The 27,277-nt window shown below is 39.9% G+C and overlaps 1 protein-coding gene across 2 annotated transcripts in view; it reads left to right on the forward strand.

The window, feature by feature from the left end:
- Positions 1–27,277, forward strand: part of ZNF385D (zinc finger protein 385D) — a 620,384-nt gene that overhangs the window by 107,980 nt on the left and 485,127 nt on the right. Inside the window, exon 2 of one of the 2 annotated variants that reach the window (XM_074945663.1) lies at positions 9,366–9,502. The exons of the other annotated variant lie outside the window; for it this stretch is intronic. The gene's annotated coding sequence lies outside the window, so the exon portion shown is untranslated. The remainder of the gene's footprint in view (positions 1–9,365; positions 9,503–27,277) is intronic. 2 annotated transcript variants of the gene reach the window in all.

A 27,277-nucleotide genomic window follows, 5' to 3' on the forward strand; every position in this document is an offset into this window, starting at 1 on the left:
GTGAAGTCAATGATAGTTTTGACACTGACTTTTGTGGAACCAGGATTTCACCCAAAATAATTAGGTAACTTGAAAACCTTTTGAAAATGATATAGGGGATTTTGGAAAGTTGGCTCCAGTGCTGCCCGATATTACCTCTCTTACCTCCATAGTAATCACAGCAGCCAACCAAGTAAACAAACCCAGCAAGAGGAATTGAATTTTGAACACCATATTCTCAGCAGGAAGAATCTCTGCAAAGACACCAATGATAAACTGAGATAAAAAGCTTATCTACACCATTCCAAAGCTTCACTACCCTCTCACTCACAAGTAGACAGTACTCTGCTGATATTGTTCCTTGGTGGCAGAAGACATTAATTGTATCTAGAGTGAGTTAGGCTTTAACATCCACCATGAATAGGGAACAATACCACAGCATTTAAAAGTAATTTATTTTCTCTTGCACAGTGAAGAACAGTTATTTGCAAGGGCATGGATGGTGTTAAATATATTTGTATAAGTTTGTCCTATCTGAAAGTTCTTCTCTAATCATTTGGCATTGCTTTTGGCAAGATGAATGCTTTTTGTTGTATTCCTAGTTACTGGGGATTTTAAAATCAAAATACAGATATTGGTGCACTGGTTCCCCAATTTTTTACCAAGGAGACCCACCAACTGCATTGTCTTTTTTTTTGTGTGACCCATCCACGTCCAGATTTGTCCAAGGATCGGGGGAGGTCAAAATCATACACCATCATCCTTCTCCTCCTCTGATATCTCCTACTCTTCACTCCACCAACCACCCACAGCAGTACCCTCCACCCCAGTAGCACAACCCTAGTCCTGGCACAATGCAGAGGGGAGGCCCTAGGGATGGGGACTGGAGAGCAAAGCCCACCCCACACTTGCTCCACAATGATGGCTCCTGCTCCGTGGGGCTGGGCCTGGCTCCCCACTCCGGGCATTGTGATCAGGCACACAGGGTTGCAATGCCTCTCATGTCTGGCCTCGCTGCCCCTCTGTCATGATGGAGGGGTGGCTGAGCCAAACCTGGGTGGCACTGCAACCTTGGGCAACGGGTCTCAACATCACTCACTCAAACTTGGCCCAGCTGCCCCTTCATCATGATGGAGGGGTGGTCAGGCCAAACTTGATTTATCTGTGTGCCAAGGCACAACGCCTGGAGTGGGAAGTCAGGCCCAGCCCCACAGGACAGGAGCTGCCTCTGTTGGATGAGTTAAAGGTAGTTTCATTCTCTAACCCCCTCCCCTCCAGGTCTCCCTGCAGCACTGGGCTTGCTACCCATTTGGAAACTTCCTGCAACCTGACTCACTGTTTGGGAAACGCTGAGATAGTGAGTTATATAATTGAGTGCAACTGATCATAGTCTTACTGTCTGGGTATGCCTATTCTTCAGACAGCAGCATGCTTCCCAGCTCAAGTATAGAGACATGTACGAGCTGTGCTCAAGCTAACACACTGAGTATAGCCGTGTAGGTGGCGGTAGCATGGGTGGTGACTTGGGGTAGCCACCTGAGACTGTACTCAGGGGGTCTGGGTGAGTGTGTAGTGGACTCAGGCAGCTAGCCCAAGCTGCCACCTGTGCTACCTCTGGTTACACTGCTGTTTTTAGCACAGGAGCTCAAGCAGCTAGCATGTGTCTGTGTACCTGAGCTGGGAAGCAAGCTCTCAGCTGCAGTAGTGTTGTACCCTAAGAGTATTCCTGCTGTTCAGACTATGGGCCAAATCCTCAGGGGTGGTTGCAGCCCCTTTGTGCCCCTCAAGTGACAGAAAGTGTCTGTAATACAGATGCATGTCATCTGAGAAATCTCCTCGTTAGAGGCACTTCCTGCTGATGCATCTGTTCCACTGCCACGCACTGCACCTCTATGCCCCCACCTCCTAGTGCAGTGGTTGTGTTGAAGATATATCATTGCAGGGGAAAGCCATTAGATCCATTAATACTCTAAGCTAGTGGTGGAAGTTAGAGCTGCTGAGGATCAGTTTTAAGTGTCACTGGGGCCAGGGCTAGGCCCCCGGCCCTCAGAACTGGGGAACTGGAACTGGTTTTCTGACATATCACAGTTCCCTCAGAGCAGAGTTTGGCACAGAAAACAATCTGCACCTATACTCCCAAACACAGGCACTGACTTTTATTTTTCCCTGGGGGTGCTGCACCCCTTCTCCATTCCAAGGCCTCGGCCCCACTCCAACCCTTCCCCGGAGTCCCCACCCTCGGTCCACCTCTCCCCCCTGCCCCCTATGCCAGGCCCCCTTCCCACCTGCCACTCACAGCTCTCTGCCCTCCCCTCAAGCACCTCCCCTAGCCACCAAAGAGCTGATCGATGCCACCACTGAACAGCTGTGGCTGGTGGGTGCTGAGTACCCACTATTTGTTTTCTGTGCATGTTTCAGCCCTGGAGCACCCACGGAGTTGGTGCCTATGATCCCAAAGTCCTGTCACAGAATGCACTCTAAAATCTGGAAAGGGTTATTTTAGGTCACACTGTCTGGTTGTTCCAAAGTCCTGGTAAGAATATGGAAGTCCCATTCCAAGACATCACTTTCTGAATGAGAAACAGGATTGGTACGGACTTTCTGCTGCCTGCCTGGGTACCAGATTGTTTTCCTCAGTTACTCAAAGCAATCTCAGTTGCTAATCTTTGCATGTGGATAAGATTCATAATTAAAACAAATGAACTGATTGACTGTTTAACTATGATGGTGTACTTACAAGTCTGATACTGAAAGTCTCAGTGTCCGTCTCCTCCTCTCCCCGCTTTCTGGTTCTGTATTGTTTTCTTCATATTTTTTCCATTACTTGCCATAAAAGACTACGTGAATGTGTGCCAATTAATTGTTTCTTGTATACATCCATGGCAAGCAGAAAAGTAGGAGACTGAGATAAATCAAAAAATCTGGGGATAGGCACAAATTTATTTAATAATCTAAACAAACCAATTACAATGAATATAGGATAATGCAGCTGTAAAGAGTGGTGTAAAATTATGGCCCAAACCTGCAATGTTCTGAGTGTTCTTTAGTCGAAAGACTATTGGTTGAACCTGAGGGTGTTCATTACTTTGGTGAAACAGGCCAAACAAACATATTGTGCTCCCAAAATCTAGATTAACATTTTCAAGGTTGCACACTGTCTTTGCTATTAAAATATTCTCTTGTAAATCTCACTACTGTAACAACAAAATGAAATTACAGCATTATTTTTATTGGTGTATATGCAATAGACTTTAAAGAGTCACTCCCGGAAAGGGAAATAAAGAAACACAGAATGCATTCAAATCTAGTTTATTACAAAAATATTATCTTCTTCCATTAAAATTGGCTTAAATATATCTTTTTTTCCTAACAAATTATCAGGGTGGCAAGAGCCATGTCTATTCTATTTGCCTTATTTATTGTAGTGTCTGAGCAACTTCCAAGAGTAAAAAATAACATACCAACAAACTCAATTATAATTACATTTCTCGGTTCCCTGCTGGTAAGAGGCATGTTCAGGGTTTTGAGTGTGTAAATAAAACAAAGAAAAGGGGGATATTAATTTGATCAGTTTGATTAGTTTGAGAGAAAAGATGGGTTTTGCAGTTACCTCCCCCGTGGGGCTTCATTTCCCCCCCACCCCCATTTAGGTTTCAAACCATTTACCTTCAGATGATTTTAAGGACATTGGGGGTACTGCATTGTTGGAGGAGTTAGTTACTTTTTGAGTAAGATGCAACTATTGATCACATGTGTTCTTGAAAGATAATTGTGGGACGGGGGGGTAAAAAAAACGGGGGGGGGGAGAAGAGATTAGAGATTTTTTTGTAATTTTTCCCTTTTTACAAATTTAAAAATTAAAGTAAACCAGCTCTAAAATGGGTCAGAAAATGGGGGAAGGGGAAGGAATTCACAAAAATGCAACACTTTTTCACCTTTTATTTTCAAACTTCAAAATTTCAAATTTTTGAAATTTGAAGTGTCAACTAGCTTGTACAAATAGTAGGGGTGTGTATGTGCGGGCGCGCATTCAGACTCTTGGCCTTCCTCTCACTATTTGAATGGAAGTGCAACATCTCAGTAAGATTCTGTCCTTGAACAGAGACAGAACTTCAAACTGTGCATTGAGAAATAATTTCTATACAAATTGGAATAATGAAAAACAGGGTATTATGGAAAATTATAACCCTTTCACAATAAATAATGATGCAGAAAATAGTACCTTTTATGCACATGTTGGATGAACTGCCCCTTAGAGAGATGGGGCTGCTATTATACCCCCCCTTTTTTTTCCTGACAAAGTTATAGCCAGAAAAAGGTTGACAGCCATAGAGGCTCAAAAGAGCTTTTGAATTACTGACAGGAAAAATAAAGAGAAATTACTGCTCTGCAGTGGAGTGGGCCATTAATTAAATGTGATATACAATGTGGTTATTCCCAGAAAGGGACAGAAGTTAACACACTTCAAAAGATATTGCACTATGTGCATTATGCTCTCTTTGTGGATCTGACCCATGACAGCATGGCTAATATGGTACTGTGCGATCACTACTCACACTTCAGAATGAGTGCAGGAGCTCTCAGAAGAAGGAAGAGAAAGAAATGGTTTTCAGAGGCCTCTTAGGTATTGCAGTGTTCTCAGTTGGAGAGCAAGAAAGAACCTGATAGAATGAAACAAACAACTCTAGGATACAAGTGAATTCTAGTTTAAATCTATAACTGTAAAGTTGTATCATATCTGGCTAACTTGGCCACTTGTTTTATGATTTTATAGTTTCCTTTTGATTTAATATTACTTTCTCTGGATTTACAAATCAATTTTTCTTCTGAGATCCTGTTGGTTTGGGACTGTTTGGGAGATATTTCACTGTTATGCATTCTCAAGAACAAGGAAAAGGAACTTTTGTTCCTTGTTAAGAGATGCTTAACTTGCATTACTAGCTCTAAGACATAAGGGAAAACACTACGTGTCCCCCAAGAGTTGCTGCCAGGACACTCCTGTGGTCAGCAAGATGTACACATAAAGCCATGTGATCACTATGAGTGACAGGAATAAAGAAATGAAAATTATGGAGATATTTTGGACTCCTCTAAAATTCAGATTAAATGTTGATTCTGTTTGTTTATACTTCCCCCTTCTTTGTGGGCCTCTTAAGTGGATTTAATTTATTTAAAAAAAATCATACTCTTGGCTTTAGAACTAGATGAGTGAAAGCTTTTTATAATTTCACCTGAAACCAAGTGAGTTGAGTTTCTTTATCAAACAGAAACTTAGCCCAGGTTCACCAGGATTTTTTAATCTGAACTGATTTTCATACATGCCCCCTATAATTCCCATTTGTGCTGGGCAGGTTTTTATCATTTTAACTATAAATGAGTCAAAACTTTTCACTTTTGTCAAAGTTTTGCCTCCCCCCCCCCACTTCTCTTCTGGTTTGTTCACATGTGAGCCTCAAAGCAAAGCTCAGGAGGGGTGAACCCCCATAAATTAAAACCAAAGGTTTGCTGGAGCCCTGTGAACCAAAACTGCTGAGTTTCACATGGCTTCATTCAGTTCTTCAATAGATTGTTATAGTCAATTTATTTTTGTATTTTCAATTGACTTGGAGACTTTTTCACATCCACAGAATTTGAATGTTAAATTTAAGATGAAGAACGAAGGAGAATTGTTAAAGTCATCAGAAAAGTACTTCAACCATAAGTTCCATGGTGGAAACATAGAGAAGAGTATGAGGCCAGGGGTAAATCTGTCAGACTTCATAGTAGTCTTCCTTCCTCCTGCATGGATGTACAAAAATGTGTTTATCAGCAGTGATGAAACCACCCACAAAAGAGTTGGGTTGGAAGGTGGTGCTGGGAAATCAGCCTGTTTTATTTTCTCTCAAACAAACATTGAGACATTTGGAGCGACCCCTCTAGAAGCAAACAGTGCTGTTTTTTCCTGCAGAAAGTCATGGTTATGACACTGGTGGTATTGATTATGCAGAATTCATACAATGTGTACTGGAAATACTGCACACTAGTACAATTAAGATAAGCCTGATTCTTATTCTGTGGTACAGTAGAAACAATAAACAAACACAGATGAATAGTTTGAAACACTAATCTCCTTCCTTTGGGTACTTAAAACCAGCTCCAGAGCGTCAGTGCAAAAATATGGACAGTTATTTTGGGAATGCTCCTGCTCCCATTTTGTTCTTTTGACAGATGATATTGATGACATTGTAAACAGAGTTTAGTTTACAATGGAAATGACTGAGACTAGGTCAGAGAATGATTCATCTGTCACATACCCGTCAGCTCTCAGTTGCCTGCCCTTAAGCAATTGTGGTGTATGGTGGGGAAAGGAAAGGATTGTGCACAGAGGATTGCTGATGTTTTTTGTTGAGCTGGTCACCTACTTTGATTCAATGGCCATTTCACTTCCAGTTACTGGCAGGTGCCCGTTTGTTTTTCAATGTAATAGTTGTTGGGTTTTTTCCACCTCTTACTGGGGTTTACCCAGGAACTCCTAAGTTCTAATCTTGTCTTTGGCATTGACTTACTCTGTGACCTTGCAAAAGCCACTTAACAGTTCTGCCTCAATATCTATACCTATAGGAGAAGGACATTAACGTTTTCTCAGCTTCCTCACAGGGAGGTTGGACGAATTCACATACTATCCTACAATGGAGTTGATTTGGAACTGCCCTTAAGGGAAGCTCTAAGAGGGAATTTACAATGTGTATGTAGGAATGGAAAAACTTCCTTCACATACTGTTAATGTGGTATATCATTCTAATAACCATAACAGGAGGCTGAGGAGAATCATTCACAACAGAAGCTACAACTTTCTAATACAGTGATATTCAGACAGACTCCGGAACTGAAAGTGGCTCTTTAATGTGTCTCCTGCAACACTTTGTAGCACATGATATTAAAACACTGTGATTTAATTATTAACCAGTCTAAGTTATTAACCAGTAAGGATGCTTTTACTATGTTATTAACCAATTGTAGAATACTTGGTCAGTCATTTTGTTGTGAGAATATTATATATAAAATGAAACAATGAATTCACATTACTGTGGCTCTTTTGGGTAAAGCTGATGACTATTTTGGCTCCTGAACCACTGAGGTCTGAGTAACACTGTTCTAATAAATTAACCTCTTTAATCAGAAAAAAACAGAGATGAAAATGGTATTGAAGAGAAAACATGAGACATATGAATAAATGAAGGAAAAATAATGTAAACATATAATTCTGCGCCCAAAAACAACTGGAAAAATATTGTCTGTTAAATATGTATACACTCTCTGTGTCATCCAGCCATCACCATTATCTCAATTGCTTGAGCTCATTCAATATATTTTCTTATAATTTCCTCAAAAGCAGCATAACTAAAAATCTGTCCTGAAATTGATTATAATAACGATAGCACTGGTAAAAACTTCACATTTTCAAGGCACTGCACAAACATTAACTAATTAATCAATTAACATGAAGTAAATAAAGTATCTTTCCACTTTTGAAGCATAATGTGCTTAGCACACATTATGACAACAATAAATGGATTCTAAATCTGTTTCAGCAGATTCAGAAGATGCACTGTACTGTCGTGTCTGGTGAATACATTTGGAAGAACATCTTAATCCAATATAATCAGACAATGGCCAAATGTAACTAACTAAGTAACAAACTGTTCATGTAAATAATTTGATGCATTTGCATGCCTCTCTTCTAACTGGCCTAGCAAAGTTTTATTTAAAAAATTATTTATTATCTGTAAACATATTTCTGTATTCTCAGGTAGAAAACAAGGGGAAACTCTGAACCGAATCATAGAACTCAGACTCAACTTATTTTTACCTTCTAGACACCTTGACCTATGTTTTCAAAAGTGCAGGTGCTTAGACTTCAAAGTGTCTGCAGTTAGGCACACAAAATCACTAGTTACTTTTGGAAAATCTTGTCCCTTAAATGAAGACATTGCAGAGGTTGCACAAGGTCACCACTTGCCGGGCTCAGAGTATTATTGTATTTTCCAGAAGTAGCACTACTAATAAAAAAAATTCAGTACTGTTTGGATCCATCTCCCCTAGACCTTCTGACAATCCTAATACTTCACAATATTACAATACTTGATATTATTTTCCAGCATCTCAGGCTTATGGTTTAATAATGCATTTAAAGAGTTTCCTTCAACTCTATTTCTGAGTTCAGATTTTTTTCCCTCCCAGATTTCTTCGGAGAATCTCTCCATCAAGACTGTTTTCTTTCTAACCAAATGTACGTATGTCGCAATATTCTGTGAGTAAACCATACAATTTAAAACAGCTTCAGGAAAAGGTCTCCAGTCTTCATGTCAAAGTAATTTTAGATTGAAAGGTCTTCCTATGTGTCTAGACAGAACCAAGAACTCTGTGAGCTGCTGCAAGATAAAGAAATAATGAAAGTAATAACATAATAGGTGTAGGTGTAAGCAAAGCAAATGCTTTCTTTTTCTGTTAAGACGGAAGCTTGATTGTTTCCTCTCCTCCCCATGTACTCCACATAATGTTCAGATGTAGGAACGGTCTTTGTTGCAGGGGTATGTTTATGTACATTTGTGTGGGTGCTAGATTGCTCTGGAGCTACTGTGTAAAAAAGGGTAGCAGTCAGAGGCAGTCGTTCACTAAAAGGATGGAAGAGTGAGGATGGAAGAATTTCTTATGACTATGTTTTCTGATATTTCCTTGATCATCAAGAATGAAGATATTGCTACTGAAGCATTATATGAGTGACTGACTAGCCTGGTGCTTTGGAAGAACTTTTGAGTCAGGGCAAAGAAACAAAGTAGTTTAGCCAAAGTTAGTACACAAGTAGAGTTGTTAAAGCTGTCAAAGTGAATCTGAAAACAGACAGGAGGAAAACACCCATGAGCTTTGCTGTATTTCTCAGACAAACAAGCTGTATTGCTTAACCAAACAATCTATATTCGTTAAACATTAGGAATGAACGTTTTGGGCAAGTATAATGTGAAAATCACTCATAAGAATGCAATCATGGAGCCAACACATGCCTCTTTGGGAGTGTGAAAATATTTGGGTTTCATCTTGAGGAGTTTCCTAAAAATTATCCACTCTGGCGCTGGGTTTTCCCTTAGTCACCTGCATAGTGAATAGCTTGCTTAACCCAGGGATGTCCTCAAATCCACAGAGATCCCATAGAGGCTGCGATACTAGGGCAGAAGTCCAGTGCCTCCACACTTCCTCGGCTACTGTCGCCCAAAGCGATATGGATCACTTGAATGGAGCTGTGCTGAGATTGGTTCCTTGCCTTTATCTGTGCAATTACCTTTGCCAGGTTTGATAGCAGAGAGTTGGAATCCATATAATAGAAGAATAAAGTCATCATTCTTATGCAGGGAAAGACCAGTGTGTTTGGAAATCGTTACCGCTGCAGGGCGGCTCTCTCCAGGATCCTCCACCTCTTACCATGCTCCCACAAAATGGTGGAGCCCCAAACAGAAGATGATCAGACAGTGACTTCTGCAAAGCTGGGGTGAGTGGGCAGATAAGACGATGATGTTTTGGCACAACCTCCTTCCCATGGCCAAATACACAATATTTAATAATAATGTATTTAATCAGGGTCTCTGCTGTTTTCACCCCCTTTGGGGGTGAGGTTTGTGGGAAGAGAGAAGAGGATCTGAGTCGTAATTTAACATTGTTAATCCCCTTTTCTTTCTTGACCAAATGCTCTGATGTGTGAGACAGCATTCTATAATATAACAGATATGGCGTGATAAGTTATTGCTCCAGTACTCCAGCACACGCTTTTCCTCGCAGGAGAGTGACTTCTGCCACTAAAACTGTGTGGTTTGTTTGCTTTTGACTCAGTTCGCATTCTGTTAAGGTCATGCTGTTGATGAGGGCTGTGTTCACAGTGGGGCAAATCCTTAAAATATCCTTTATAAAGATTATAAATGAGCGGAACAAGTCATTGTGTGAAAGACTGAAATTTAGAATGGAAGCTGCTGGTTTTCTCCAAACTTTGTAACTAAAACAAATAGCAATAGCACAACTGATTTACTGACTGTTCTTACATGTGTAACTTAAACAGCTAGAAAGCTCTCGTGCCTTTGCTAATTATGTGCTCACTATCCTAACAAAACCAATGAGCTGTAATACAAATCAACTGTTCAATGTACAGCGAATGGTAATGGGACATGAAAATGTTCACTTCTCCTTGGCCAATGCAAACTCAGCCCAGGTTGAGCTATGTGAAAAAAGTTGATCCTTTCTATCTAGTTTTTAGTGGGCAACTACTCCGTGTCTTCAAACCAAACTATCACTACTTTTGTCACGAATTGACACCATTATGGGCAGTCACAGCAGAAAGGCCAAGGACTGAATGGTGTAGAAAATGGAGCTACTCCTATCATCTCTAAAGGTATTTCCTCCAGGTCAGGGTACTACAAGCATACTGATGGGACAAAGTGGAGGGGTTTTCACTGCAGCCCCTGTTCCTGAGAGAGGCCTACCTGGAGGATGATTTGGGTTTTAAAAAGTTATCTAGATATGCATTTATAAATGTTAGACTTTTTGATTCTTTTGCATCTAGGAATAAATTTAAATTTCATTTATTTAAATATTTTTTGTATATTTAAAAATGTGTGTAATATAAATCAATCTACGCTGTTGGGGTGGATGAGGTAAGATATTTTGGGTCCGTTTTCTTCCACGGTTTACTTTATAGGTAGAAATGTTTGAAAGTGTAATTTTTTTTCCCTTTTTTCCCTTCTTGGAAGAAAATTGCAGATCAGTGTAAAAAATCTTGAAATGGTAAAAGGGATCACTGCCCTAGCCTGTTTGTGAAATCTTACTGCAGGAGAAATACCAGAAACTTGCTGAAGCAGCAGGAGAGCAGTAATGTGAAATGAGGTTCGGTCAATGAAGACTGATAAGTGTAGTGATCAATAATCAAGTGATTTGTGAAAAGCGGTTGATGACAGTGAGTCTATGTTGGTTCCAGATATGTACTGTAGGGGCAGGACTCGTAGTTGATAGCATTGCTATGTTGCAAGGCAAGTCATTCAAGTTGCCTTCCTGAGTGAGTGTCAATTGCAAATTCCATTATTAGGACTGTTTTCAGTCATTTTAAGTCTCTAAATCAGGAAGTGGCAGCTAGTGATGGAACAATCTCGCATCTGTAAAGGCTTGGGGGAAGGTCAGTTGTTCAATTGTTTACTTTTAGGCTGAATGTGTTTTTGATGGCTTTGCCTGCCTGCAGTGTTTATTCTTTGTATGCCTCTGTAATAAACACACTGGGAAAGTGTGACAGAGATATAAAAAATCCCTGCCATTAAAATAAGACAAACATGTATGTAGTTGTCTGGAATTTAATATGGGGTTTTTGGGGGGGGTTTGGTTGTTTTTTTTTTGGTGCCTGCACTTTATTCTAACAAATTTCTTACATTAGAACATAGTGTTTCTTTAAAAAGAAACAAACCCACTGACAATGTAAATGTTGAGCATGAAAACATTAAATTCAACATCATTTATAAATCTTCCCAGAGAACTAAAAATAGCTAATTTGCTCAGGATTGATTAAGTTAATGGCAAACTGTTACTGGCTTGTACTGCAGATAATTAGCTCTTATTACTCAGCTATTGGAACATTTGTAGAGTTTTATCATTTACTGTTTTATCAATTCTATTTAAAATGCAATCCTGCAAACCTTTTTACTTGAGAAGTCCTTACTATGAAAGCAATCCCACTAAGTCAATGGAATTCTAAAGTAGAGGCATTTCAAACATGGTAAGTGAAATAAGTTCTCTTTAAGCCAAGCAATAGGAGACAAAATAGATTTAAAAAGTGACAGTTTTCATAAGCCATAGCAAAGAACTAAAGAAAGTCTGGTAACTATTTAGGTGTAGAACTACTGTAGAGATTTTTAGATTTAACTTGAAAATGCAAGGCCTGATTTTGCTCTCATTTATATCATTTTTATGCCAGTGAAACTCTATTGACTTCAGCAGACATACTCCTGTTTCCTCGTTTGAGTAAATGACAATAGAAACTGGTTTGCAATCTTAAGGGATAAGGTGTGTTTAGACATCTATTATGTAGTGTGATATTTTCCCCATTGTGGAGTTACAACAGTAAGTTAGTATTTAAGGTTGTAAACCTTTTTTTGTTATAAATCCAATTTTTATACCTAAGTTCTTCCAAAAAAACTTCTTTCAGATTGAAGTTTTGTACTGTCGTACTTTCTAGCTAAAGCCCTTTTTTTATGATTAGTTTAATCAGACAAGGTATTTCTGAGGTATGGGGCTTTAAACAGATGAGACGGATTACATTTTCTGAAAAGTCTTCTAACCTTTATTTATATAACCATGTCTCAAAACCTGCTTGTTCTAGAAATTTCAGTTTCATTTTATTCAATAGTCTTAAATACCCTTCACTGCAGAGGAATATTTTTAATGCTAATTTTAGGGGGTAATTTGCTATGGATTTGGAACAATCAAATCCTCTGACAAGTCTCAGGGGATCTTATAAACTTCTTCTAATGTCTAACAGAGTTTATAAGCTTGTCCATCTGAATCAGCTTTGATGAAGGAATTTAGAAACTTCTCCATAGGTCTCTGCCATGCGTCAGTTCTTCTCAGCGGTTTTCAACAGAGTGCCAGCCTAGCTAGGGGTTGGAGTTTGCAGTCTGCCAGCTGAGCCAAAGGAACTAGAAGTAGTTTGCAGATTCAGCAGCTATAGCAGAGCTGCTCCAGAGGACGAGCATAATGCACATACTCCATTATAGCAGTAGCTTCATGGATCTAGTCTGAACAACCACAACAAACAGCAAGTGGGTGTGAAACCATAAGTCTGCTGCTGCTGGGGTCTCCCAGGGAGTGGAGGAAAACATAACGTCTGCTTCAATGTGTACAGAAAAGTAATATTCTTTCCTGTGATTTGTATAAAATTCCTTTCAGAATAAAAAATATTTTAAAACTAGTGTTAGGATAAATTAGAAATAATACTTTTAATTTTCTTTGTAAAAGACAGTGGGGTTTGTGGACTGGAAAGACAGATGGGAAGGAAGATGGGTAATGTGTTCCATATGGCTTTATCATATAAATAAATGGAGAATTTATCAATTTGAAGATGGCAACCATGACAGAGAAGGAATTTTAAGGAGAAAAAGGGAGTAACAACAGGTAGGAATCATGAGGACAATATATGGGCCGTGATAGCTCCACATGGATAGAAAATGGAACAAAGGTTTTTTTTTAAATCTTGAATAAAACCCAAAATATTCCCCCATCCCCTATTTCTAAAACTTATTTTCTCTTTTCTAGCAACAATATCGCAGTATTTTTGAGCATGAAGTTTAGCAGACTCTCAGCAAGCTCCATTAGCTTCCCAGATGTGGGCAGACATTGCTGAATAGCTTGTAAAATCATTTACTGTACTTGGAGTTTTATACAGTGACTGATTTTTACAAAGTAAACAGAAATGCAAACCCATGTATTAGAGGGCAGTATTGACTCGAGGTCTGTAATGTGTACCAATGCATTTTCCTTTTTTTTTTTTGTTATTGATTTTTATACATTCAAACCAACATGTGTTCAGTTTCTGAGTGAACACAAAGGCCCAATCCTGTTGCCTCTAAGAGGGCAAAGATTGTAGATTGATAAAGTATTGTTTCCTAAGGTCAGCCAGATTTGACCTGATAATTTTTCCGTAAAGTTTTGGTGGACCTAGAGCTCAGCTACACTGGAGTTAGTGAGAGAATCCTAACCAAACTAGGCTTCCTATCATGTTATGTTAGACAACACTAGTAGGGACTGTAAAAGTGGCAGAGTGTCCTGTGGCACCTTATAGACTAACAGACGTATTGGAGCATAAGCTTTCGTGGGGGACATATGCATCTGAAGAAGTGGGTGCCAGTGGGGACTGGATCTTATTGCAATAGAACTCAGCAAATATTAATGTAATCAATTTAAACTTCCTCTTGTGGAAACACTGATACGGCCTGGTCTCTGCAAACTTATTCTGATGCATTACTAGTATTTAGCTATGATCAAAACCTGTAGTTTTACATAAGAGAATTAATGCATTAGGCTCTTCAGAGAGCTATATAAGAATATGACATGCTAGCACACACATTCAAAAGTGCTCTGTCAAATCAAAGTATAAATCTTTGGGGAAATGCATTGCAACTAATAGAGAAATATTAAGGACTCCAGGTTTCATACACATTGTTGTCAGATGTTTGGCTGTGTGTGTTCCTTCTTTATGCCATTCCAGCTCTGCACAAGTAACTGGCACAGCAGACCTCAAGCGAATCGCCCAATGACCACAAGATCCATTAAGGTATGAAGGTACCCAGCCAGGTTTATTGTTGATGAAGCACAGTCCTAGTTCCCTGGATCAATGTCTACAGTTACACTAGCACATGTATGCCCGTGACAATAGATGCAGCTCATTGAAGGGTGGGACTTTCCATTCCCCCCTCGGCTGGCCAAAGACACTTCCTCTGAGACTCCATTTTATACACCAGGACAAACAAGTTACATATGCCCCTCAGACATAGTTAGTTACTGCCCACTGATGTGGGTTGTTACCACCCTTTACCTTGTACATGTTGGTTCAATCAAAACATCTCTATCCATTATACTTTCATCCTGACTTTATTTTTAAGAGAAGTCAGCGTATTCCTGTTATATTGGTGTCGGGGGAGGGGTGTGTTTGAACCATGCTTGGTATCGGGGTGTTCTGGTACCATCCTTCTGGAATGTGTTTGCGTGAGCGTCCTGTGCCTAGCCTTTCTTAGGAATGCGTATGCTTTTGCAATACCAGCCCTGTTCTTGCCAGGCTTTGAGAGTGTGTGCACAGGCAGAGCCTGACTCCGGCTTACACCTGTCTCTTGCTGACTTTGCTTTATATCAGCAAAGATTTGACCGCTACTTTAGCCCAGGCTTCTGATACAAGGGCTTATGTCTCAGGCTGTCTTGCTACTACACACAGTTTTATTGGATTCACTTCTTACCAGCAGGAGAGTGAGTTTGTGTATGTGGGGGGGGGGGCGGAGGGTGAGAAAACCTGGATTTGTGCTGGAAATGGCCCAGCTTGATGATCACTTTAGATAAGCTATTACCAGCAGGAGAGTGGGGTGGGAGGAGGTACTGTTTCATGGTCTCTGTGTATATAATGTCTTCTGCAGTTTCCACAGTATGCATCCGATGAAGTGAGCTGTAGCTCATGAAAGCTCATGCTCAAATAAATTGGTTAGTCTCTAAGGTGCCACAAGTACTCCTTTTCTTTTTGCGAATACAGACTAACACGGCTGTTACTCTGAAAGCTTCTTATTATAGGTATATAAAGGTGAGTTTTCAGGGTCTGATTCAAATGTATGTAACTGTGGAATCTGTTCTGCAACTGTATTGGTAAACTCAGGTTTGCCTATAGAATTATATTAAACTATGCCTATTAATCTATGTTCCATAGGATGCAATATAGTTTCTCAGTAGTTAGATTTCTGTCTGATGTATATTTCTGTTGGATATGATTTCTAGAAACACATGACATCTAACTGTGGTGATATGCATATTAGAAATGTCATACTAACAGAAAAGTATTTTGTCAAATTGCTCCCTCTGTTATACATGTGTAACCCTATTGATTTCATGGCCCACTGTGATTGCAGTAAAATACATGAGGCTGCCTCTGTAGTGAACTCTGCCTAGGTCAGCATGGATTAAGGATTAAAACTAGGAGGACCATGAAGAGGACTATGGCCCAAAATTTGTTGTTGGGCTCTTTCCTGACTGTTGTCAAGAATTGACCTGTTTATGCCATACATCCCTAATATTGCTGGAAAGATAGGGGCAAATGATTAATATAAATACAGTAGCTAACATCAAGAATAGATCTATTGTATCAGCCAGGAAACTCATGAAAAGGAGACATGAATTTTCAAGATGCATAAGGAAGAATATATAACTTTTAAAAATATGCATTGTGTAATAGATTCCAAATAACTCCTAGTGTGTTACCTAACAGGAGTTATGTACCAATTTCCACTGGCACTGTAATAAAAATGTACCCTGTGCTGAATTTCTCCAAAGTCACTGTAGTAACTTTGGAGCCCCAGGTTTTATTTTCTGCAGTATGGCTGAAAAATGTACCAGCCTACAGTGAACCTATCCCAGCTTTTGGGATTTAGTAGAAATCTATTTTTCTAGGAATTAGTTTATAGAGAGGCCACTCTGGGGTGAATTCTCAAGATGTGGACTTTAAAATGAAGGAAAAAAATAAAATAAACTTTAAGGAAACCTGCACCTTTGCTACTAGTAATTGATAAAGTTTTTGCCCAAGAGATTCTTCTTCTCTTAAAAATAGCAAACACATCTGAATTCCTTACTATATTTTGATTATTCACATGGATGGTTTCAGCATTGACTAATAACTACCAGGCCAACTTTTGGGAATATGACCTGAAGAGCCTGCTAACATTGTCCAGTTATGTAAGTGTTTGTTTATTTCAGTTTCTCACATTGCATACCATATACTAGTTGTACTGACATCAATTTAAAAGACAGCCATTAACCAACGCAACAAAACAGATCTTAAAAAAAAAAAAAAGGAGACAACCTTAAAACAAAAACAAATCTTTCTGAGCTCATAAAGAGTCCTACGACCTACCACTCCCTCCAATAAATCCACACTCATCCACTTGGGGAAAATAAGTGAGTCTTGCAGCATTTCCTAAAGCTTCCTCAGATCATCTGGGAGGGAAGTTTGTTCCAGACCCAAGGGCCTCTCAATCAGAAGGTCCTACCACTAACTCTCAATTGTTTAGTCCGCACAGTAGATGTGTGACACTGCCACAGTATTGCATAGGATAGAGTAGCCAGGGCACAAATCACCCAGGGCTTAAAGCGGTTGTCTCAATATTTCACTTTCAATCATCAAGAACTGGTTGGGAATTTTCTGCCAGAATGACTTTCCAGTTGGAATATTTCATTTTGTGTTTAATCAAGCTGAATCAAAACATTTGAGTTTCTTGAACTTCCATAAAACATTTTATTCTGCATTTCCCCAGCATGCCTCAATGCCTCATTGAGCTGTAGTTCAGGCATCTCATGCACCCATTCTCTCTTATGGGCTCAACTCCCTGATTGGACTGTGTCTCTCACGACGCAACATGGTGTCACCTCTGACTGAACAACGTGGTGCATCATGGGAGTCAGATCACCACAGGAGATATAATCAGGTCAGGGTGGCCTGAGCTGCCTGAACTGCAACTCATATGAGGCAATGCAGCACTGGAGAGAAATGCAGTTTAATGTTGAATTGACTCATACTCAAAATGAAACATTTTGCCATTTCTGAATCACAAGTTTTCAGAACTTCTCATCATGTGGAAAACTTTGGTATTTCAACTTTTTGTCCTGAATCTGCACAAAACCAAGCTGGAATATTAGAATTTCCAGTGGGACAGAAATTTAAGTTTTCACTCCGCTGTAACCTGGAGCCAGTGCATATTGGAAAGCACAGGTGTAATGTCCTCTCTGCCTGGAACACTGCCTTGCAAATGGGCACCTCTTCTTTGTGCTCACTGCAATAGCTGCATAGTTTGAATGTATAGCCCTATGACAATGCCATAATCCCTGCCTAGAGGTGATCAAGGCATGGATAACTGTTGTACCTTGGTATCCAGACATATCTGGGGATCCAACAAGATACCCAAGTTGCGAACTTTAGAAACAAACAGGGGGCAAACCATATTAGTCAGGTTTGCCAATATAATTGCTATTGCTGCCTAGAACATGAGTATCATCTCAGTCTTGTCTGCATTGAGTCTCTTCTATGCTCAGTCCCTGTAGACACTAGACAAATTTTCACTATATTAACAGAGTCTGAAGATATGGAAATATAGAGATGGGTGACATAAGCATAATAAATACCCATAACTCATACACTATCATGAACCCACCCAAATATACTCACTATGTGATGAATGAGTGCGACAGAACAAACTCTGTAATAGCCTCCATGTCTGTAGGATAGATGAAAAATTGACCAAAACTAACCTCTGTGACCTCTCAGAAAGAACAAAACAGAACCGCTCATGCTACTCCAGCTACCCTGTAGGGTCAATAACTGGGTCAGCCACAATCTAAAAAAATCAATACAGGCACGTGGAGAATGAAGCAGCTATGTGTATTATTTTTTTATAAATATCATATGAACTTCAGTGTACTTGTTTGATATTATCCTACCCAATTGTGTAGAATTAAATCAAAGGAGGCTGGTGGGGGAAGCAAACAGCAAATGAAACAATATCAGAGATAAGGCCCTTTAAGGGAACAATATGGGGAGCTGTTCAATTGGGAATGCCCCTGCCTGGCTCCATCCAGTCTAGCATGGTTTACCCAACACAGGCCTGAGCCTAGGATCAAAGAGGATAATAAAATCTTAAAAGTCTTGCCCTAAGGTCCTAGGGCACAAGGGGGATTGAGAGAAGTATCAGCAGTTGCCTGTGGGGAGATGCTGATGCTAACGCTAACAGAGACACACACAGAAAGAGGGGTATCTGTTTCTCCCAGCCCAGAGATAGAAGTAATTGGGTTGAATAGAATTTACCAAAGTTTATAAGTTTAAAGATTAAAGATAAGATAAGGAGAAATATGCATATAGGTCTTTATTGTTATAACGTATCATTGATTGCTATGTACCTTTGGGTGAACAAATAAATAATGTTTTATATTGAATCTGTTTTTGTCACTTTAATCAACCACTGTCAAAGGTCCCCAGAATAAAAGGGTTTACAGTTAAGAACATAAGAATGGCCATACTGGGTCAGACCAAAGGTCCATCCAGCCCAGTATCCTGTCTACTGACAGTGGCCAATGCCAGGTGCCCCAGAGGGAGTGAACCTAACAGGTAATGATTTAGTGATCTCTCTCCTGCCATCCATCTCCACCCTCTGACAAACAGAGGCTAGGAACACCATTCCTTACCCATCCTGGCTAATAGTCCTTAATGGACTTAACCTCCATGAATTTATCCAGTTCTCTTTTAAACCCTGTTAGAGTCCTAGCCTTCACAACCTCCTCAGGCAAGGAATACTACCGGCTGACTATGCACTGAGTGAAGAAAAACTTCCTTTTAGTCTCCTCTTTTCCAAGATGAAAAGTCCTAGCCTCTTTAATCTCTCCTCCTATGGGACCCGTTCCAAACCCCTAATCATTTTAGTTGCCCTTTTCTGAACCTTTTCTAATGCCAGTATATCTTTTTTGAGATGAGGGGACCACATCTATATGCAGTATTCAAGACGTGGGCGTACCATGGATTTATATAAGGGCAATAAGATATTCTCCATCTTATTCTCTATCCCCCTTTTTAAATGATTCCTAACATCCCCTTTGCTTTTTTGACTGCCACTGCACACTGCATGGACATCTTCAGAGAACTATCCACAATGACCCCAAGATCTTTCTCCTGATTAGCTGTGGCTAAATTAGCCCCCATCATATTGTATGTATAGTTAGGGTTATTTTTTCCAATGTGCATTACTTTACATTTATCCACATTAAATTTCATTTGCCATTTTGTTGCCCAATCACTTAATTTTGTGAGATCTTTTTGAAGTTCTTCACAGTCTGCTTTGGTCTTAACTATCTTGAGCAGTTTAGTATCATCTGCAAACTTTGCCACCTCGCTGTTTACCCCTTTCTCCAGATCATTTATGAATGGGTTGAATAGGATTGGTCCTAGGATTGACTCTTGGGGAACACCACTAGTTACCCCTCTCCATTCTGAAAATTTACCATTTATTCCTATCCTTTGTTCCCTGTCTTTTAACCAGTTCTCAATCCATGAAAGGATCTTCCCTCTTATCCATTGCCAGCACGGTTGCGCTTGTCAGGTTAACACAGTTGGTAAATGGGGCTGCAGGAGAGATCGAGTCTGGGAATAGTAGGTGGTTCCAGCTATGGTAGGTGGTAATGGTAGAGACTGAAGGGGTGGACTCAAGAGGGACTAAAGGGGTCTAAAGCACAGGTTTCCCTGTAACCATGACAACATATTCATTAGTTGTAAAAGGGAGATCAATCAATCAATGCCACCAATGCAACTGCCAAGCCTAAAATCATATTGACTGAGTTTGAAGAGACTTGAAGAGTCCAGCTATTACTGGGGGAGTTTTGCTACAAATTTCTTGATAACCTTCCCCCAACATAGGAAACTAGAGACAGGGTGATAATTGGATAGATAGTCTATGTCAAGAGATGGGTTTTGAAGTAAGGTTCTAACAACTGCTTATTTGAAAGAAGCTGACTCCTTTTGCTCCCTTTTGACGTTCCTCGCCAACAAAGATTCCAATATCTCTCAAAAGGCTCTCACCAGCCAGGAGGACACAGGATTAATTCACAGGTCATGACTTAGGCAAACTCCAGTGCCTACAGAATTTCAACAAGTGTCACTAACTGAAACTCAAGCAGAGGCAGTTTGGTGGGCTAGGCTATGCTACTAAGAACGCATGCTGTAACTGCAGAGGCAGACAGCTTACTTCCGATCCAAGCAATCTTATCTGCATGCTAGTTTGAAAACTGTTTCGCAATGAGAAACACTGGTCTCTGTCACCAGATGTAAACTAGCTGGATTAACAAGAGTATTCATTGCCCAGAGCTGTTCTGCCACTCTGAATTTCAAGGATGCTATGGTGGAAGTGAATAATTTTTTCTTTGCCTCCTCTACATAGGGTTACTAGATAGCAATTGTGAAAAAACAGGACCAGGGGGACAGGGGAGTGGTAATAGGTGCCTATATGAGGAAAAAGTCCCCCAAAATGGGACTGTCCCTTTAAAAACGGGACAGCTGGTCGTCCTACCTCTACAGCCATTGCTAAGGCCCTCAAATCTCTTTATGCTGAAATTAGTGGACTTTGCCACTGATTATCTAGCTTTATTCTCTGTTTCATCTACTGCAGGATATTTGTTTGTCATGGTCACTGGAGAGGACAAAGCCAAGGAAAAGAGGCTTTAAGAGACACTGGTATTTGGTTGTCTGGTTGTCGAGTATCACCAACCCAGCAGTATGGTGGTGGATTGGCAACACTTTATTCTTCCTGTGAAGCCTGTTGCGTTCCAGTAGCCTTTTTAATGGACTTAATGCGCGTGGCTATGCAAAATAGAATAATACAGAGTAGTACCGACTTTGATAATTTTATACTCAGAAGACACGCAGCTAACAACGTAATTAGCTGCACTTTAAGAGAAAAAAGTTGTCTGTCCTTTTCCCTGTATGGAAAGTGCACTTTTGTCTCAAATCAGGGGAGGTAATTGTTGGTTCATGACAGATATAATTTCTACCCCCTCACTTCCAATCCCATCTCAAAATCCCCAGAGTGTAGTTGAGCCAGCAAACACCACAAATTGTAGCTCTGTTGGTTTTCCATGTGGGACAGTTTTCTACTTTGCTCAAAGCTATCCCTTCATGCAAAGTTCATTTTACTAGTAAGCATCATTGAACCAGAACTGAGTTCAGAGCTCCAGGGAAAATAGGCCTGAGCATTTATCCACAATGCCATTTAAGATGGCTGAAATCTTTTAATTCTAAGTTTGCTAATTCAATTGTAGTGCACTACTGCTCTTCTGAACATCTGAGAACTTATAGCCTCATAGTCACTGATCCAAAACAAACCTGTTCACACTGGTAATAACGATCCACATCTGTCAATTAATCTAATACAGTGAAGATAGTTCTATGCTACAATGGAAAGGAAACAACTTTCATTTAATAATACTTTGTAGGATAGATAACATAAGTTAGTTAAGTAACTCATATCAATTGAAAGTGTAACTTTTAAAAATGGGACTGGGTGTTGCTTTTAAACGTTTTGAACAGGATTATCAATTAGTATTAATGAGACATGTTTCCTGTAGCCACAAACTGAACTTGCTTGTGCAAACAATCAGAATTGCACTTGAATATCAATTTGTGTGTCACCCAAAAATAGAAGTGTGTAACTGTGGGTATACACTTTTAGAGGCCACTTTTGAAGTGTGGCCTTCTGAGACTTCCTGGCTCGTTATTTTCCCCCCCTCTATACTATATAGTGCGCCCACCTGCCCACTGCAGGACTGCCCACCTGCAGTCCTCATGAGTCAACCTACTACAGTTGTACTGCTGGAGGCTTGACTTAATGGGTTTTTGTTTACATTCCTCTAAAATATTGGATTGACTAGTAAACCTAATTTTTTAAAATATCAACAAGTAATGTACAAGAAGTTATCTCCTTCATCCCCTAGCCTGTTCCCCCCCACACACACATCCCAACTTCAAATATAATAGAGAATGGTCTGGAACCATAAAGTTTGGATCCAGAACAGTATCTGAACTTCTCAAAAAAATTGTCAGTTTTCACATTTGGGTTTTTGTTCAGACCATTTCTGTCCATAACTACATACAAAATAAAATCCCCAAACACTCCCATGGAGGTGCATGGGAGCGTTCCTAGTGCAAGAAGAGAAGTGGCTTGTACAGCCTGAGGCTTATAGTATGTTAGCCAATACCCCCGATAGTGCTGTTCATACTCTGAATTCATGGTCCATGTGTGAAGACTGTGTCAGTATGGCATGACATGTTTCCTGTGCCTAACTCTGTCATCCTGCTCTGCTGCTGCAAATGCTACCCTTGTTGTGCCAGATTTCAGAAAGAGATGGCAATAGTCAGTGTTTTATGACTGTAATGCCATCACAGGTGTCTAATGCAAGCACTAATCAAATGATTGGAGCTTGAGTTATTTATTTCCAACATGGCATTTTGTTGCATTACATTCGTGTGCATTTTATCTTTTTCTAGACTATTTCAATTGTTGTCTTACTCTCCATACTCCAGAATAAATCATATAAAGTTGTCATATTTATCCTAATATTAGTGATGTCCTATTACACTGTTATGACTTATGTTGTCTGCTTATTTCTGTGAAAGTTAAGAAAAAAGTATTATGCATATATGAGTACACACACTGAAGTAGGTATGTGTAATGGACTATATAATATTTACTTATAAAGCTGAATGTATTGGCCAGAAGACAAACACATTATAGTAACTCCATGCCCATAACATTATAAGCTTAGAGAGATACAGTACTGTGTTTGTAATCTTAAAATCATACTGCACTCTAGTGGGGAATGCTTTCAATGCAAAAGATGTTAGGTATTGCACAACATATACAAACTGGAGTTTCTGACTAGTTATCTAATTCATTTCTAATAATAGTAGGAAATTAATAGTATGTTAATATTTAGTTCTTCTGTTTGACATTTGGTTAAATGCTGGATTTCTTCATTTAAAATTGTGTTAGATACATAAAATATAACTCTCTGATGATGGATTGGTACCTCCAGCAGATTCCAGAGGAGTTAGACTTTGGGGGATCCCTTTTTCTTCCCTAGGAGAAATTCTTACTTCCACAAAGAAGTATTTGGAGGAAACTCCACAAGAAGAATCTGAGTTTTCTCACTACCTCTCATAGGTTTTCCTATAAGGGAATGTAATCTGGCCCATAAAAGACACCCCATTATCACTTTTGGTATAATACATTTATTTAATGATAATTATTCACTTCAATGTTGCGGTTTTTTTTTTCATTTGGTGTTTGTCCTGGATCCAATGGTTTAACCTTCTTTTAGATTTCTGAAATACTATACGATATAGAGAGTTAACTGTATTTGTAAGCAGAAAATAAGCCAATAAAACTGACTCAGCTGATCCTGAGAGATGCTGACTTTACTGAAAGTAGCAAATGCTGAGCCGCCTCAGGTTTGGGTGCTTGTTCTTTGCATAAATTGTAGCAAACTGTTTTGAGTAAATATTCTTCAATTTACATAAATGAACCCAATATTAATTGGAGATGAAGCAAATCTGGAAACTCAGATTGAAACTCTCAAATTTCAGGACTGGAATGTTCATCTCTCAATTTGCCGCTTACGCTTGTTTACAATTCAGTGAATACTTTCTGGTTCTGATATAGCCAAAGCCTTGAGATCAGTGGTGGGCAAACTGTGCCCCGCAGGCCACACGTGGCCCATAAGGGTAATCCGCTGGCGGACCACCAGACCGTTTGTTTACATTTGCACAGCTGCCCGCAGCTCCAAGTGGATTACCCTGATGGGCCGTGCGGCCCTCTGGCCGCAGGTTGCCCACCACTGCTTGAGATGGTAGTTGAGCATGTGAAAGGTCTCCCATTTGGGTAGAACAGCTTTCAGTATTTTGATGTAGTCTGGTGTTTCTCAAATGTATTTGATCATGCTCCCACTTCTTTGTGTCTGTACTATTTTACGCGCTGTCTCCCCCTCCCATTACACAAGTATATATACCAATAAAAGATATGCAACTCTCACTAAATATTAAAAACAGTCAGGTATTAATTCAAACACAGTCTGCAATCCATTGTAATAAGAGCAAAAGCAAAACTGAGATTGTGGGTCGATGCTTACAATTAAATGTGCACACCGGGTTAACGTACAGATGGCAATGACTTCGTATACTGCTATGCAAGCTTAAAAGAAATCTGTCAAAATGCACAGCGCCATCTGAGGATCTGATATGTCTGGAGGAATCAGCTTTGCTAGTTATTCATTGCTGTGGGTAAAATGTGAGCAGTAATTCTGCCCCCCACCCCCCAATTTGATTGTAGTCAAATTAAAAGCTGAAGCCTAGTCTTGATTTGCTTTTGGACTCAGACTGTGGATCTGAAAAGAAAGATGGCCTTTGCTAACCCTCATGTACAGAAGCAGCGGTCTTTCACTTTCCTCAGTATGACTGACTTGAGTGTATTATGGAGGCATCAAAAGGGGCACCATATTTGGAAAAACTGAATGCAACTTCACTTAAAGCATGAAGTGCCTTGATTAAGTCTACAAGTATCCACTAAGTTTGCAGAACTGGTATTTTTCCTAATAAACTCTCACTGGGTACTGCATTCATATACCATATTCCTTCAATAATGAATTAAACTTGGTGTGTGTGCATGGAGCATGACTTATACATTTGTTTGATTTATCTGACTCCTGCCCACCCAATTTTAGCTGCTTTAATTTTAAAGGTTCATATTTGCATTTATTTCACTTTAGCTTCCAGAAGGCAGATTTTCCTTTCCCTTCTTCTCCGCTGAGTTCACAGGAATTACTTTTGGTTCACCCTGATGTGAGAGGAGAATCGGGATTTATAGATAAACCTTACCTTAAATTATGGTTGACTAAATAAGAGACTAAAATAAGAGACCGGTAATGCTTGTTTGTTGTTTCTCTTTAGAGTATTTTGGAGCAGAACAGGAGAAAATGGGCAGAATCTAAACAAAAACAGAATCATCTTTGATATTTTACTCTTGGTTTTATGATTAATTTAGATTTTGACTTGAAAGCAGTCCAGACAAGTGCAGAGAGAGAGTGTAGGAGTTGTACAATAATTAAAGTGATCAATACAAGAGTGATCTGTCTGCAACTTGCAGGGTCAGGATTTTTTATGCTTCTGGTATCTTCAGCATACTGAATCACAAAGATTGGAAATAAGCTTCAGCTTTCCCATGGGTTTTGATGGAAATCTTTCAACAGGGCCTCCAGGGTGTGCCTTACAGCTCTCCCACCGATAAAGCAACTTATTGCCTGTCCCCTGTAGCCAGACAAAAATTTGTATAAATACTGGAATATAGCTATATGTTGTCCTCCACACAGAGCTTAACACTGGCCTATTTATAGTACTAGGTGCTATGTAAAACTGATAACATGTTACTTATTTACAGTTTTCTTTATGATTATGTTTCAAGGGGGTTCAGCCATCTGATTTGCTCTTGGGGCCCTTAGAAGGACACTTACCCTTTAAGAACTTTCTTCCTTAGCTTTTCCATTAGCTCCCACTATTCTCAAATGTGGTATTCTACCCAGGAATGTGGTATTCCACCCAGGTCCTTGGTAGCAGGACCCTGGGGATCTCTAGCTTGTGGAGACTAGGAGACTGGAATCCTGCTTAGACTGGCAAGGTTCCCCCAATCCTCACGGAATTTCAAGTCCTGCTTTTTGGGCAGCTTTCTGCCAGTTTGCTGCTCATACAGGATTGTCCTCATCCTCTCTGAAAACCACCCTGATCTGCCTGGGTTGAAGTTTGTTATCCCAACTATTACTGGTCAACCAATTAGCCACATCTAAGGAGGTAGCAACTCTGTCCCTTAACTCCTTCATGGCTGGGGCAAAGTGGGGTTATACATTCCATCTCATATGTAAATATATTTCTGTTATAGTAAATAATTGAGCTTTCTCAGGGAAGGTTACTGTTTGGCTGCTGTAGATCCCATCCAGCGCTTGCTAAGGAAAAGGTTAATTTCCCTTCTGGCAAGAAGAAGGAATATAATCGCCTGTCCTTAATATGGAATCCTAGGGCTGGACCAGCTGTGCAGAATTGAGTCCTCATAGCACACTAAGAGGGAAGTGAGTTGGTGGGCGGGGATCTAATCTAGTAGTTAGGAAGAAGAATCTCTAAGAACTGGGGTGGGGCTGAGTAGTAACCCAAGAGGGTTCCTCTCCCCCAATCCCCTTCTTCCTTGTTGAAGGAGCTTGGTGAAATGAGCCATGTTTCAAAATTTTGGTTTGGGCTTGGTTGAGGTAAGCAATGCCTTGTATCTTCGCTTTGTCTGAGAGAAGCACTATTGTATCGGTGTGTGGAGCTCGCAAATAAACATACCTCTAGTGTGTTAAACTCCAGTTGTTATAATTGTATTTGGCATTATCTAATCCTCATCTATGGAACTTTCAAAGTGCTTTATTAAGTCAGGTAGGCATCATTCTCTCTCTCTCCTCTTTCTGCTGCCGCGCCCCCCCCCCCGCCCCATTTTGCACTGGAGGAAACTGAGGTATAAAAAGAGGAAGTACTGTTACTTGCCGAAAACACAGTGGGTTAATAACAGAGCTGGGAACAGAACAAAGGTTTCCTGGTTTCTGGTTCTGTGACCCTAACCATTAGAGTAATGCTTCTTTCACATAATGGTTCATTCTGCCCTTTTTGTGCAGCTAATGAACAAATACAGCAAAGTAATAGGAAAGTCAGAATAGAATTTAATTAGAGAAGGATTTTGCAGGGACAGTTTACTCCAGGGACAGACTTACAGGTCCTGTTAAAATGTGTAAATACTTGCATTCGCTTAACTTTGGGGTTTAACAAAGACTCACTAAGAGAAAGCAAAATGTGTGAAATGAAACTGTATACTTTAAGAACTAAAATAAAAAATGAAGACTAACCATTAGTGCTTCTCTGTACTTTCCAGGTGTTGAG

This window comes from Natator depressus, chromosome 2 (assembly GCF_965152275.1).
Source record: "Natator depressus isolate rNatDep1 chromosome 2, rNatDep2.hap1, whole genome shotgun sequence".
Classification (NCBI taxonomy): Eukaryota; Metazoa; Chordata; order Testudines; family Cheloniidae; genus Natator; species Natator depressus.